Consider the following 12,500-nt stretch of genomic DNA (forward strand, 5'->3'; position numbering starts at 1 on the left):
TTTGTGGTCTCTCATGAACGTCCCTGCATCGGACGCCTTAACCGAACGTTCGGTTCATCCCGCATCGCCAGTCCTGCTTACCAAGAGTGGCCCACTTGGCATTCGCATTCACGTGCCGAGACTCCAATTGAGTGAGTCCGGCTTCTTACCAATTTAAAGTTTGAGAATAGGTTGAGGTCGTTTCGTCCCCAAGGCCTCTAATCATTCGCTTTACCAGATAAAACTGCGACTAAGCGCCAGCTATCCTGAGGGAAACTTCGGAAGGAACCAGCTACTAGATGGTTCGATTAGTCTTTCGCCCCTATGCCCAAATTCGACGATCGATTTGCACGTCAGAACCGCTACGGCCCTCCACCAGAGTTTCCTCTGGCTTCAGCCTGTTCAGGCATAGTTCACCATCTTTCGGGTCCCAACAAGCACGCTCTTGCTCGACCCCTAGGACGCGGCCTATGGGATCGGCCGGCGATGCGCCTAATGAAAGGATCTCGCCTCGTTTGCCTTCACTGTGCTTTCGGGTTTCGTACTGCCCAACACCTCGCGCGCGTGTTAGACTCCTTGGTCCGTGTTTCAAGACGGGTCGGAGACGTGGCCAGCTTAAGCCGCAGACCCCTGGCGTCTGAGCGCTAACGCGAAGAAGGCCTTGTACAAACTCTAGAGACTGCGAGCAGTTTCCAAAGCCGTATTCCAGCGATCAACACGCAGCCTGTCCGAAGACCGACGCGGAATCTCTCCTCGGTCGCCGAGCCGAAGCTAATCGAACGCCTATAACACTCTTCCGAAGAAGAGCTACCTTGCGAACGACCAAAGTCAGCCCAGCAACCGGTCGCGGCCCTCGCCGAACGCTAGTGCAGCGCCGCGACGCCAGCGCAACCGTAAGAGTCTCCGAAGATCACTCAAACAGTAGGACAGCTCTCGCAGCGCCTGAAAACGTCCGGCGACTCGATGGGCGCCTCCGTTTGCCTCCAAGCGGTTTCACGTACTCTTTAACTCTCTCTTCAAAGTGCTTTTCAACTTTCCCTCACGGTACTTGTTCGCTATCGGTCTCGAGCCAGTATTTAGCCTTAGATGGAGTTTACCACCCGCTTAGGGCTGCATTTCCAAACAACCCGACTCCGGGAAAACCGCTAGGACGAATTACGACCGCCGCCAAGGGCCTAACACCCGCTCTGGGAAAAGGCCTCGATCAGAAGAACGTGGGCAGTCGTTGGTTCGCCGCATGCTGAATTCCATACGCTACATTTCCTCGCCCTCCAAAAAGGCTCGGATTTAGCGCTGGGCTTATCCCGCTTCACTCGCCGTTACTAGGGGAATCCTTGTTAGTTTCTTTTCCTCCGCTTAGTGATATGCTTAAGTTCAGCGGGTCGTCCCGCCCGATCTCAGGTCAAAAGTGATGTACTATAAAAGTACATGCGCTTTGTACGTCGGCCTTTTGAAGTCACTTAACTTATTCTCGAGCACCTACCGTCGTTGCTACCTCACCCGAGGCCAGCAGGCTGCTCACGCTTCAGCTGTGAAATCGCCAGACCAGCTGTCTTTGACGACACGCTCCTCAATTAAGAAACGAGTCGCAGGCACTTTCAAACTAATGAAAGGATCGGTGTGTTAAAGACCCTGAGACGGACGTGGCCCCAGGATTACCCGAGGCCGCAATACGCGTTCAGAATATCGATGCTCAATGTGTCCTGCAATTCACATTACTTCTCGGAGCTAGCTCCGTCCTTCATCGACGCTCGAGCCGAGTGATCCACCGCTAAGAGATCTCTCGTGTTAATCAATCTCAATGCAACCAAAAAATCGTGTTCAAAAAGAAGCGGCCGCGCCAGCACTTGCGTGCTGAATTATTACTCCCGCTGTCAGGAAGCAACGCGACCGAACTATAACAGTTACAGGGCTCGGTCCCTTCGAAGAAGAGACGTCGCTTGAAATCAAATTTCGATTCGTTAATGATCCTTCCGCAGGTTCACCTACGGAAACCTTGTTACGACTTTTACTTCCTCTAAATGATCAAGTTCGATCGTCTTTTCGAACACCGGCGAGTGCGTTGCCGCACGTACCAGGCTCAATCGGAGGACCTCACTAAACCATTCAATCGGTAGTAGCGACGGGCGGTGTGTACAAAGGGCAGGGACGTAATCAACGCAAGCTAATGACTCGCGCTTACTGGGAATTCCTCGTTCAAGGGAAACAATTGCAAGTCCCTATCCCTAGCACGACCGGGGTTCAACGGATTACCCGGACCTTTCGGCCTAGGGAACACACGATGATCCGGTCAGTGTAGCGCGCGTGCGGCCCCGAACATCTAAGGGCATCACAGACCTGTTATTGCTCAATCTCGTGTGGCTAAACGCCACTAGTCCCTCTAAGAAGTTGTCTCCGACCCAATGGGTCGAGCAGCTATTTAGCAAGTAAGAGTCTCGTTCGTTATCGGAATTAACCAGACAAATCGCTCCACCAACTAAGAACGGCCATGCACCACCACCCACAGAATCAAGAAAGAGCTCTCAATCTGTCAATCCTCGCTGTGTCCGGGCCGGGTGAGATTTCCCGTGTTGAGTCAAATTAAGCCGCAGGCTCCACTCCTGGTGGTGCCCTTCCGTCAATTCCTTTAAGTTTCAGCTTTGCAACCATACTTCCCCCGGAACCCAAAGACTTTGGTTTCCCGGAAGCTGCCGGACAGTTCTTAAGTTCGACACTGCCCGATCGCTAGTCGGCATCGTTTAAGGTCAGAACTAGGACGGTATCTGATCGTCTTCGAACCTCTGACTTTCGCTCTTGATTAAAGAAAACATTCTTGGCAAATGCTTTCGCAGTCGTTCGTCTTGCGCCGATCCAAGAATTTCACCTCTAACGGCACAGTACGGATGCCCCCGTCCGTTCCTATTAATCATTACCTCGTGCTCCGAAAACCAACAAAATAGAACCGAGGTCCTATTCCATTATTCCATGCAACATTATACAAGCGTAAAGCCTGCTTTGAACACTCTAATTTTTTCAAGGTAAACTTGCCGGACCACCGCAACACTCAGTTAAGAGCACCGCGAAGGCACCGACCAACAAGAACAACGAGGCCAGTGCTAGCCTTTCGACCGACCAACCTCGCCGTCCCTATATCCAACTACGAGCTTTTCAACCGCAACAACTTAAATATACACTTTTGGAGCTGGAATTACCGCGGCTGCTGGCACCAGACTTGCCCTCCAATGGATACTCGTTAAAAAGTTTAAAGTGTACTCATTCCAATTGCAGGACCTCGTACGAGGTCTGCATTGTTATTTTTCGTCACTACCTCCCCGAGCCGGGAATGGGTAATTTGCGCGCCTGCTGCCTTCCTTGGATGTGGTAGCCGTTTCTCAGGCTCCCTCTCCGGAATCGAACCCTGATTCTCCGTCACCCGTTACAACCTCGGTAGGCCGATACCGTACCGACGATAGTTGATAGGGCAGTTGCTTTAATGAGATGTCGCCAGCACTAGGCCGTGCGATCCGCAAGCTTATCCAGAGTCACCATTGTAACGACCCGAAAGCCGGTTAGTTTTGGTCTGATAAATGCGCGCCTCACGTCAGTTCGGCGCTTTACGCATGTATTAGCTCTAGAATTGCCACAGTTATCCATGTAAAAGCGTACAATCAAATGAACCATAACTGATTTAATGAGCCATTCGCAGTTTCACTGTACGTGAGCTCGTACTTACACTTGCATGGCTTAATCTTTGAGACAAGCATATGACTACTGGCAGGATCAACCAGATAACTATCCGAGGGCGTTTAAACCCGTTGCTCGACTGAGCGTTTTTACTGTATAAATACAGACCTTTTCTATCACTCGGCTTAAAAGCCTTGCGAACGTTACTGAAAGTCGGCGCCGGCCTTTTGCTGTTTAAAGCGCCAGCCCGCGTCGACTGCAGCATGCAGCTATACAACTGACTGTTCTTTCTCCCGACCAACCGTTTGCCTTCTGCCGGTTAACTCGTCAGCAGCAACACGCCATCTGTCTGCTGCAGTTACCCGCCTCGAGCCGTGCCTGCGTCGGCTACTCGTCTCGACGACTTCGCAAAGCTATAAGCCTACCGCCGCTGGACGCTTGTAGTTTTTCATACGCTGCTCCGATGCGTTTACATAGCACGTTCGCCGCCGCTGCAATAGCCGCGCCTCGGGTGCTAAACAGTAATGCTTTAAGCCCGCTTTCTCGCCAAGTCGACCGAACGCACAAACACGTCTCTCTCACTAGTGTAAAGTAATGCATACGCGTATGATGCTCAAATGTTGTTGTTGAACTTTTTTGCCGATTTTTCCCGATTTTTTTTAAATTTCTTTGTTTCTTTTCAATTTTTTTAATATTTTAAGCTTATTTATGCTACGTTTAAATGTTTTAATACTTTTTTTATACTTTATTTAATATGTTTAAAAGAAATAAATAAAAAATAATATATATAAACTACTTTTTATAATGTTTTAAATATGTTTGTTTATTATAAATAAGCTTTATTTGTATTATTTTTTATTTAAACTTACTTTTTAAATCTTTATATTTGTTTTATCGTTTTAAGCACATTGCGATAAATATAATAAACAAACAATTGAATAAAAATAATAATAAAAAAAAAAATAAAAATAAAAACATAAGCTTATTTTATATGTTTCATTTTATTTTTATTTAATAACCTTTTCAAACCTTAATACTCGTTTTATTTTTTTAAGCAGATCGCGATAAATATAATAAACAAACAATTAAATAAAAATAAATAAAAATAAAATAAAAAAATCAAACATAAGCTTATTTTATATGTTACATTTTATTTTATTTAAAACTTACAATTTAAACCTTTGTATTTGTTCTATTCTTTTAAGCACATCGCGATAAATATAATAAGCAAACAATTAAATAAAAATAATAATAATAAAAAAATCATAAACTTATTTTATATGTTTCATTTTATTTTTATTTAAACTTACTTTTTAAACCTTTATAGTTGTTTTATTTTTTAAGCACATGGCGATAAATATAATAAGCAAACAATTAAATAAAAATAATAACAAATAAATAAAACAATACAGCTAAACTATAAAAAGAAAACTAAATAACTGATAAATACTTGTAAAACATTATTTGAAAAATGTATTTTGAAACACAACACGATTGATTTATAAATAATAATATATTTTTAATTTGTGTAGTTTATTGAAAGTAGTCTCCTTATTTGCTTCTGGTTTTACTTGAGTTACACAACGTTAAATAAACATACTTAACTAAAAATACTGTCATTTTAATAAAACTAAGTACAAATACATTGAATTAACATAGAACTTTAAAAAGCCTTCGCTAGTATCTGTTGGTAACAGTAAATAACCTATTATGACTCACAATACAAGAGTGCGAAATTTATTTTTCATTTGATTTTTCAGGTATTTATTTATTTGTGGAAATAAACTTTTTTATTACATTAGAAACTAATAGAATTTTTCCTATAACTATACCTATTATTATATTTAGTATGCTTAAAAGTAATAAAATGAAACGTCGCGATTATATAATAAACAAACAATCAAACAAACAAAGAAAAAAAAAAAAAAACTATTTTTTTAAACTTATAATTTTATAATTTCAACTATATGTCTTATTTTATTTTCATTTAAACTTACTTTAAACCTCTGTATTTGTTATATATATTTCAACACAATACGATTAAACTATAAGACAAACAACAAAATAAAATAATCACATTAATAAATACACTAAGCAAATAGCTAGAATAAATATAAATAGTTCAATATATACAATATATTTCTTCCATTTTTAAGTTACTTGTTAAACATATTTATTTAAACATGTTTCTTTAGAATATAAAACTAGCAGTTCTACAAATAAAGAAATTAAAAAGCCAATACACATAACACTAACTTTTCATAAATTAGATATGCAAATATGAACAAAATAATAACTAAATTGTTAAGCTTTTGTAAACTGTGAACTTATAAACTTATAATAACAATTGCATATTCACTATTCACAATAGCTTTTTATTTAGTACACAACTGGTCTGTAAATTGTGTAGTTTATTGAAAGTATAATCCCGTTTTGCTTCTGGTTTAAATAAAGTTATACAACACATACTAAAGTAAATTAAATAAAGTAATTCACTACTATCTATTATATAAAACCAATTTACAAAATACATTAAAATAAATAAAAATGAACTTTGAACTTATAATAATAACTGCATATTCACTATTCAGAATTGCTTTAAATTTAGTACACAACTGGTCTGTAAATTGTGTAGTTTATTGAAAGTATAATCCCGTTTTGCTTCTTGTTTAAATAAAGTTATATAACACATACTAAAGTAAATTAAATAAAGTAATTCACTACTATCTATTAAATAAAACCAATTTACAAAATACATTAAATTAAGTTAAAGTGAACTTTGAACTTATAATAATAACTGCATATTCACTATTCAGAATTGCTTTAAGTTTAGTACACAACTGGTCTGTAAATTGTGTTGGTTCTATTCAAGTACTCTCCTTGTTTGTTTTGTTTTAGTTGTATCACATTCAATACACATAATAAAGTAAACCAAATAAACTCTATTAATTTAAACTAAGTACAAATACATTAAGTTAATACAAAACTTTAAAAAGCTTTTGCTAGTATCTGTTGGTAACAGTAAATAACTTATTATGACTCACAATACAAAAGTGCAAAATTTATTTTCGTTTGATTTTTCAAGTGATTTGTTTGTGGACAAAAAAACTTTTAAGTTTTAGTATAAAAGACTAATTGTATTAATTTTAACTCAGAAAATTGTACTCTACAAGATGGTGCCATTATTTTTTCGATATCTCAAACTGGTCAAACCACTTTTTTAGCGCTCTAATTGGTTTAAACAGCAAATAACGTTATCTGATTGGCTTACGTTTTTATTTGCTAATAACTAGAATTTACTTTTCTTTTAAGCGTTAAAGAAATGTAAATAAACGAGTAATATGTATAAATAGGTCAGAAAGAAAAATAGTACAAAAAGATGAATTCAAAAAGCAAAAGCCTACGGCACGTGGTATTCCCAAGCGGTCACCCATCTAAGTACTAACCACGCCCGACACTGCTTAACTTCCCAGATCGGACGAGATGGGGTGTGCTCAGTGTGGTATGGTCGTAGGCGTTTGAAAGCGTTTACAAGCCTTTATAAACCCTTCGGTTTGTTTAAAAAACCTATTTGCACTTGATTTACAATCAATTTGATATTTTAAAATTATTCCTTATAAAATTTTAACCTGAATTAACCTTTTTTTTTGTTTTTTTTTATCAACAGTTACTCCCAAACTGTACTAAAACTGTATTGTAACTGTACAAAAGTGTTTGTTTAAATAATTGTTATCTATAAATTACCTAAGACCAGGACAAGTAGAAGTAAAGTTTATTGAATTATTGAATTAAATAAATAAAATCGTAAAATAAAATAATACAATATGTTTACAATTTGTCATTGATCTATCCATTTATGTTATTGCATTACAAATACAAACATTGCATACATTCAAGAGTATTATTCATCAATCTTTTCAATATAATAAGTTTTAAATTTATATTTATTTTTAAATAATTCCTGACATTTTAGATTACCTGAGATTTTTTTTTAATTAAATTAATTTTAGTAATTATATACTTGACGTTCTATTTTGTTTAATTTGATAACTCAACCATGTTTATATTTTTTTATAGTTTAACAGAACTATTAAACTAAAAGACATTACATACAGCTTCTAAAAGTTTTAAACACCTTAAAAAAGTAATATATAAAATAATTGATAAGAATATTAAACTTATAAAAATTTAGTAAAAGGTTATATAAACGTTATTTAAATTAATATAAGATAGTTAACTTATTTTTTCATTTAATGTGATATAATATAAATATATTTTGAGAGACAATTAATTAACGTAAACAATGTCATAGTGGAAACTGCATGTCTGCTAAAAACGTAAAACGCAAAACTGCTTTAATAAATCACTAAATAACAAAAAAATTGCCTGTCTAGCAGGCGTTCAAATTCAAATGACAAAGAAATTTAACTCCGGCTCTCAAGTATATGTCTTGCGTGACGACTAGCGGGACTCGATCTCACAACCTTCCGCTTATGAGTTAGCTGTCAAGACCAAAGACCCAACGCCACGACAAAGATAAAGAAATATTTTGCTATATAAATAGGTTGATTTTTATAATTTTGTCAATTACAATTACATGTCAATTACAGTGTCAATTTGAATTTAAATTAAATTAATTTTAGTAATTAAATACTTGACGTTCTAGTTTGTTTAATTTGATAACTCAACTATGTTTATTTATTTTTTACTAATTTTAAAATTATTATTATACAATATATTTGTTATATTATATTTATTTTATTACTTAAACTTATTATATACATTTAATATATAATATTATTAAATAACTTTATTAACGAATTAAAAACAAAATATTATTATTATTATGTTATTAATTTAGTGTTTTATTTTAAAGATATATTAAAGAACTAAACAGATATTACCCCTAAAAAACTTTGTTAATAATATATAAAAAGTACTCAAAGTCAGATTCGGAAATATATATACTGTTTTTTTTCATCAATATTGCAGGTCTGCGTAGCCGGGGGCTGTAATCTAGCTGCCAGCAGGCCTGAAATGGTGGCCACTATTGTTCAATGTTCAACTTCAAATTCTTTGAGATTATACTGTACTATCTATCTATTTAACAAATCTATCTAACAAATGTTGTTCAATCTAGGTTGTGGGTACTTGGGTCGAGTAATGCCTTTGACTTACAATCTGTTGTGGATTGTCAATATTTCTCTATCTATCAATAAACAAATCTATCTAATAAATGTTGTTCAATCTAGGTTGTGGGTACTTTGGTCGAGTAATGCCTTTGACTTACAATCTGTTGTTGATTGTCAACATTCCTCTATCTATCAATAATGATTATATTCAATATTAAATGTTGATTAATTCAGTTGTAAGAAAACCAGTGCGCTGGTTAGGTTGGGTAAGGCCTTCGACTTACAATCTTTGGGATTATCAACGTTCATCACAAGTACAGTAACGATCTCATTGAATTTCCAGTTGGAACATTGGATTGTAGTGGTGGCCTACTCTTTTTTGCCTAGTTTGACAAACTATTGTATATATATTGTATAACTTTATTTGTATTATTTTTTTTTTAAATTACTACTTATTATTAAAGAATTAAATTTTCTCCATTGTTTTCTCCATCGCGAACATTAAAAAAAAAAACTATGTATTTGAACTGTTTTTTATATGTTTTGTTTTATTTTTATTCAAACTTACTTTAAACCTCTGTATTTTTTATACAATACGATTAAACTATATAACAGAAAAATAATTAAATAATCAAACTATTGAATAAGCAGTTAAATAGTGTGTTTTTTTATGCTTCTTTCATTTTTAACTTACTTGTTAACCATATTTCTTTTATTAAAGTATAAAACTAACAGTTACTAAAATAAAATAATCATAAAGTCAATACACAAAACACTAACTTTTTATAATTTAAATATGCAAACATGAATATAGTTATGAAGTAAAGTTATTCAAAGCTTATAATTATGAAACTTTTGTATAATATTTTTGTTTTTTTTTTTGTAATAACTACAAAATTGGTATTTTAGTTTATTGTTAGTAACTAAATATTTATATTTATTATACTTAAAAAAAAACTTCTATACTAACTCTAATTTCAAAGCATATTAAAACATACAAATTTTACCAACTAAATATTTATTTTTATTTTTATTATTATAACTTTCAAACATAAGCTTGTATACCTTATATACCTATATACCTCATATAGGAGGCTTGACATAACATAACATTATTTAATTCTTTTTGTTTGAAATAAACTCATTTAGTTATTAGTAAATTACAACATAAATGTTTATAACAATAAAACTAAGATTTAGCTTTTGAGTTAGTAAACTTTGATAGTTTTCTTTTAATAGTTTAATAGTCCTTATTTAAGTTCAAACAAAATTGCTATATATTTAATACACATACAAAAGTAAACTAAGTAAACGTAATTCAATAGTTTCTATTAAGTAAAATTTATTACAAATACATTAAGTTAATACAAAACTTTAAGAAGCTTTTGCTAGTATCTGTTGGTAACAGTAAATAACTTATTATGACTCACAATACAAAAGTGCAAAATTTATTTTCGTTTGATTTTTCAAGTGATTTGTTTGTGGACAAAAAAACTTTTAAGTTTTAGTATAAAAGACTAATTGTATTAATTTTAACTCAGAAAATTGTACTCTACAAGATGGTGCAATTATTTTTTCGATATCTCAAACTGGTCAAACCACTTTTTTAGCGCTCTAATTGGTTTAAACAGCAAATAACGTTATCTGATTGGCTTACGTTTTTATTTGCTAATAACTAGAAGTTACTTTTCTTTTAAGCGTTAAAAAAATGTAAATAAACGAGTAATAAGTATAAATAGGTCAGAAAGAAAAATAGTACAAAAAAGATGAATTCAAAAAGCAAAAGCCTACGGCACGTGGTATTCCCAAGCGGTCACCCATCTAAGTACTAACCACGCCCGACACTGCTTAACTTCCCAGATCGGACGAGATGGGGTGTGCTCAGTGTGGTATGGTCGTAGGCGTCTGAAACCGTTTACAAGCCTTTATAAACCCTTCGGTTTGTTTAAAAAACCTATTTGCACTTGATTTACAATCGATTTGATATTTTAAAATTAATCCTTATAAAATTTTAACTTGATGTAAGTATTTTTTTTATTAATACCTTTTTTTTTTGGTGTTTTAATTACAATTACTCCCTGTAACTTTATTTAAGACTTTGTTTAAAAGATTGTTAACTATATTCTATATTAAATACTATGATAATTAGAAGTAAAGTTTATTAAGTAAACTAGATTAGATTAAACTAAATAAAAAATATTGTTAAAATAAACATGTTGTGTTTAGTTTGTTTTACTATTTCTCATTGTTCTATTTATAGATGGTATTGTTTTACTTCAAGAATATTTATAGTTAGTTTCTAAGGAATATCTCATACTACATCAGATTTTACGATTAACTTAATTTTAGGTAATAAAATATTTGACGTTTAATTTAATAACTCAACTATGTTTATGTTATAAAATGATAGTATATAATACACATACATTATAATGTAATAATATAACTAGTTGTATAGTATAACTAGTTGTTTACTTTAAAATGAATAATTAAGTGGAAGAATTAAAAGAACTCACATTTTTGAAGAGAGCGTGGAAAACCAGAATAGTCTTTTAAAACATTTATTAAATTATCGATAAATATAGAATACAATAGAACTAAACATATAAACGTAACTGTGGTTGCTTAGAAACTAAACAAGAAATTTTTTAATAAAAATATAAAATAGTAAAATAAAATAAAAGTAATATAAATTATATTTTTAAACTAAATAACAATTCACGAGCAATATTAGCGCAATGTCAGAGTATGAGTTTATAATAAAGGAATTGCTTCCTTGGTGTTGATACTTACCTTATTCAAATAGAATACATTTTCAGCAATCAGGCTTGTATTTATCTTAGCGCGCGTAACACAACGTTTGTGGGTTTTGGCACACTTTTGTCGATAGTGGGCGCCCCGCCTCTTAAGTACAGAAATTTCGGGAATTTTCGATTTTCGGAATTCTGACTCGACAGATCGTTTTTGTTTGGTCCAGAGACCCCGTAAAAATTTTTCAGCCCATTTGAGGCATGATGAAAAAATGTTATTTCGACCCCCTTTTTTTAGGGGTTACGGGGACATCGACCCATTTTTTGGGAATAAAAAACTCCTAGAAAAGGACCACTTTTCTTCTTTTTTCGAATTTCGACTTTTTATTTTTTTGGAAAATTTTTCTATTTTCTTTGTTTGTTCTATTATAAGGTCGAAAATATTTTTTTTGAGCTTCGCAACGCATAAGGACTAACGTAAGGTAAGTTTTAAAAGATTTTTTTTTCGATAATTTTTTCTATATTTTTTGTTTGGTCCATTACAAAGTCGAAAATATTTTTTTACGGCTTCTAAACGCGTGTAGATTAACCGTAGGTAGGTTATTTCGAAATTTAAATTTTTCAATATTATTAATATTTCGGTAGATTGTTCGATTATCAATCTTTCAGCACCCAATAAGTACATTAAAAAATAAAACATGAAATAAAAACATCAACTAAAATGAAAATAACATATTCTGTGAAAAAACCTGCGATAATTCTTTATGAAATTTTCTTTGTCACATAATTGGAAGCTAAGAAAAACCGGAAAATGTTTCTTGAAGCCATGTTTTTGTATGTTAAATATGTGCAAGCTGCCGATGTCAGAAGACTGTCGACAGCCGAAAAAAAGTCTGTTAAGACTCATTGAAATTGCTCCTGTCCACGGAAATCTTTAGTAAAAGGCGAAAGATTCATTCGTGTACTGAACTGAAGC

At 33.7% G+C, this 12,500-nt stretch overlaps 6 non-coding genes across 6 annotated transcripts in view; all 6 read right to left on the minus strand.

Moving 5' to 3' along the window:
* Positions 1 to 1,384, minus strand: part of LOC145847410 (large subunit ribosomal RNA) — a 3,632-nt gene extending 2,248 nt beyond the window's left edge. The window contains exon 1 of the ribosomal RNA XR_014371273.1: positions 1 to 1,384. This exon is cut by the window's left edge and continues 2,248 nt beyond it. This is a non-coding gene — a ribosomal RNA (large subunit ribosomal RNA).
* A 222-nt stretch (positions 1,385 to 1,606) lies between these two features.
* Positions 1,607 to 1,759, minus strand: LOC145847393 (5.8S ribosomal RNA). Its single transcript, XR_014371258.1, has one exon. It is a non-coding gene; the product is annotated as a 5.8S ribosomal RNA (ribosomal RNA).
* Positions 1,760 to 1,941: 182 nt separating this feature from the next.
* On the minus strand, positions 1,942 to 3,749 carry LOC145847403 (small subunit ribosomal RNA). Its single transcript, XR_014371267.1, has one exon. It is a non-coding gene; the product is annotated as a small subunit ribosomal RNA (ribosomal RNA).
* A 3,290-nt stretch (positions 3,750 to 7,039) lies between these two features.
* On the minus strand, positions 7,040 to 7,158 carry LOC145847392 (5S ribosomal RNA). Its single transcript, XR_014371257.1, has one exon. It is a non-coding gene; the product is annotated as a 5S ribosomal RNA (ribosomal RNA).
* A 3,400-nt stretch (positions 7,159 to 10,558) lies between these two features.
* LOC145847404 (5S ribosomal RNA) lies at positions 10,559 to 10,677 on the minus strand. The gene has a single exon (XR_014371269.1). It is a non-coding gene; the product is annotated as a 5S ribosomal RNA (ribosomal RNA).
* A 1,716-nt stretch (positions 10,678 to 12,393) lies between these two features.
* The window catches only part of LOC145847400 (U5 spliceosomal RNA), a 115-nt gene continuing 8 nt past the window's right edge, over positions 12,394 to 12,500 (minus strand). Inside the window, exon 1 of the small nuclear RNA XR_014371264.1 lies at positions 12,394 to 12,500. This exon is cut by the window's right edge and continues 8 nt beyond it. This is a non-coding gene — a small nuclear RNA (U5 spliceosomal RNA).

Source organism: Thalia democratica, unplaced genomic scaffold (assembly GCF_965202585.1).
Source record: "Thalia democratica unplaced genomic scaffold, ktThaDemo2.hap1.1 HAP1_SCAFFOLD_910, whole genome shotgun sequence".
NCBI classification, from domain to species: domain Eukaryota; kingdom Metazoa; phylum Chordata; class Thaliacea; order Salpida; family Salpidae; genus Thalia; species Thalia democratica.